Raw genomic sequence first — 2,686 nt, 5'->3', positions numbered from 1 at the left:
CCGGAGGGCAGGGAACAACTACAAGCAGACCTGGACAGGTTGGACAAATGGGCAGAAAACAACAGAATGCAATTCAACAAGGAGAAATGCGAAGTGCTGCACCTAGGGAGGAAAAATGTCCAGCATACCTACTGCCTAGGAAATGACCTTCTTGGTGGCACGGAAGCGGAAAGGGATCTTGGAGTCCTAGTGGACTCCAAGATGAACATGAGTCGGCAGTGTGACGAACCCATCAGAAAAGCTAATGGCACTTTATCGTGCATCAGCAGATGCATGACGAACAGAACCAAGGAGGTGATACTTCCCCTCTATCGGGCGCTGGTCAGACCACAGTTGGAGTACTGTGTGCAATTCTGGGCACCGCACTTCAAGAGAGATGTGGATAACCTGGAGAGGGTCCAGAGAAGGGCCACTCCTATGGTTAAGGGCTTGTAGACCAAGCCCTACGAGGAGAGACAAGAGAACCTGGACCTTTTTAGCCTCCGCAAGAGAAGGTTGAGAGGCGACCTTGTGGCTGCCTATAAGTTCATCATGGGGGAACAGAAGGGAATCGGTGAGGTTTTATTCACCAAGGCGCCCCTGGGAGTTACAAGAAATAATGGCCACAAGCTAGCAGAGAGCAAATTTAGATTGGACATTAGGAAGAACTTCTTCACAGTTCGAGTGGCCAAGGTCTGGAACGGGCTCCCAAGAGAGGTGGTGCTCTCCCCTACCCTGGGGGTCTTCAGAAGGAGGTTGGATGGACATCTGGCTGGGGTCATCTGAACCCAGCACTCTTTCATGCCTATGCAGGGGGTCGGACTCAATGATCTATTGAGTTCCCTTCTGACCCTAATAGCTATGAATCTATGAATCTATAAACACAACAAGACAAACAATGGCTGCATAAGGGAGAAGAGGACACAACGGAAGTGTTGGCATTTCTCTGGGAGCAAAGGACAGCTCGAGGACAGGGCTGCCATGACCTCTGCCCCCTCCAAAAGGTGGTAGGTTTACATGGTGTAGAGTATGATGAAATATATCTCTGGAAACTACAGAAATGCTTTGCAGGAAAGAGTCCACAGCAAGGAATTTGGGGGGGAAAGGGTTTTTAAATTGTCAAATTATCCCATTTTGATATTTTTGAGACAGCGCTTCATGTTTGGTTTGAAACCTATTCACTCATTGCTTTTATTAAGGTAAAAAAAAATGCAAAAAATAAAAAATAAGAAAAAGACATCAACATCAAAACAAAAACTGTCCCAGTCCAAAATGTGCACTAGATTTTCAATTTTCAGTTTCCCAAAATGACTTGTCCCCGATTTGGGGCAAGAATAATTATTAGAAATTCAGCAATTCTAATGAGATGTAAAACAAGTTTATTGCCCAATGTTAGCAGGGTCACAACCTCTTCCTAGCAGCAGAAGCAGCAGTCAGGGGTAGAAGGAACCCCCCCCGGGCTGTTAGTTTGAGCCACAGCTAAGCTGCAGGGTTCTTCTGTCAACAGTAAACCCCACTTGCAAACACTGCGGTGGATGAGAGGGCTGGTGGGGAGGGAGCGAGGCTGTCTGCTCCAGGCCTCTCCTGCCGCCTCCACACTAGATTGAGTTAGTGAACTTAGTTATGCCAAAGCTGTGACAGACAACACAAGTCTGAACAAAAGCAAGATCACCTGGCAGTGCAAGTCTGCTATGGGCCTGCCCACTTGAAAGTGTAGCAGTAGAAACTGTTCTCCCCACCTGCAGCCATCACTGCCTGCCCTTCTCTTTGAGTCAGCCCCAGCAGCCAAGAGGCTCCAGGCAGGTCCCTACCCGCCTGCCACCTTTGCCTGCCTTGCTTTGTCTCACTCAGCAAACAAATCCTGTTCCTCCTAGCGATCCACTTTCTCCCCTGCTCTAGGCTGAACATCATAGAGTTACTAGGACTGTTAAACATACTTGGCATAGGGTCAAGCTGTGGCTAAAATCTGCATTAACAAATATACCTTAAGCTACTCACACGAATACAACTACACCCAGCAGTTAGTGCATAAGAAATCTCCTGTTATTTATGAGCACTAACCTGTGAATCCTGCCAGCTCTTCTCAAGGAAGAAACTGTGCCTTCAGAGTCAGGCCCTGTAGCTCCACCTTCTGAGGGGAGTCTCCGCTGGTGCCCTATAGGGACGGAAAACTCCCACCCTTGGGCAGATGGAGTTACTTAGTTCCGGATTGCCTCAAAGTTCCTGTAGCAAAGTCTCTCTGCAAGGACAGGGGTTGATTATGCTTTCTACTGAGTGATTTTTAACTGGCTGCTCCTTTGGGCATGATGCCTACTTCTAACTCCGGCCCCTGCTTGATTTGAAAAATAAGTGGGAGAAAAGATTCTCACTAAAAAGTTTGAGGCCGGCAGAGAGAGAGAAGGTATTGGTGTTGCTGCTGTTGTTATTCCAAGCGCAGCTCAAAGAAGTGGGCCTCTGAGAGCCTCCTGCCTTACCCTGTAATTTGCAGGTTCAGTTTCTCACTCTGTTATATTGTTCTAGGTAAAGTCCAGGCCTGCAACACAGTTCTGTGCAATGGTTAATGCTCTTTGGCCCTGATCACACAAGCAAGACTAAGGAGTATTATAATATGAGCAAGTCATTTATAACACAGCTCCCTCCCACAGTCAATCCAGTGTTTAAAGCCTCCTTTCAGTATGTCAGGTGGGCACAGGAAGATGGTAAAGTC

The 2,686-nt window shown here is 47.5% G+C and overlaps 1 protein-coding gene across 1 annotated transcript in view; it reads right to left on the bottom strand.

The window, feature by feature from the left end:
* The window catches only part of LOC102373393 (glutathione S-transferase-like), a 25,289-nt gene extending 23,096 nt beyond the window's left edge, over positions 1-2,193 (bottom strand). Inside the window, exon 1 of the mRNA XM_006024485.3 lies at positions 2,041-2,193. The gene's annotated coding sequence lies outside the window, so the exon portion shown is untranslated. The remainder of the gene's footprint in view (positions 1-2,040) is intronic.
* Positions 2,194-2,686: the final 493 nt, after the last annotated feature.

The sequence above is a fragment of the Alligator sinensis genome, unplaced genomic scaffold (genome assembly GCF_000455745.1).
Source record: "Alligator sinensis unplaced genomic scaffold, ASM45574v1 scaffold1012_1, whole genome shotgun sequence".
NCBI lineage: Eukaryota > Metazoa > Chordata > Crocodylia > Alligatoridae > Alligator > Alligator sinensis.
The sequence above is the reverse complement of the archived record's forward strand: the minus strand, read 5'-3'. Positions and strand labels throughout refer to the sequence as shown.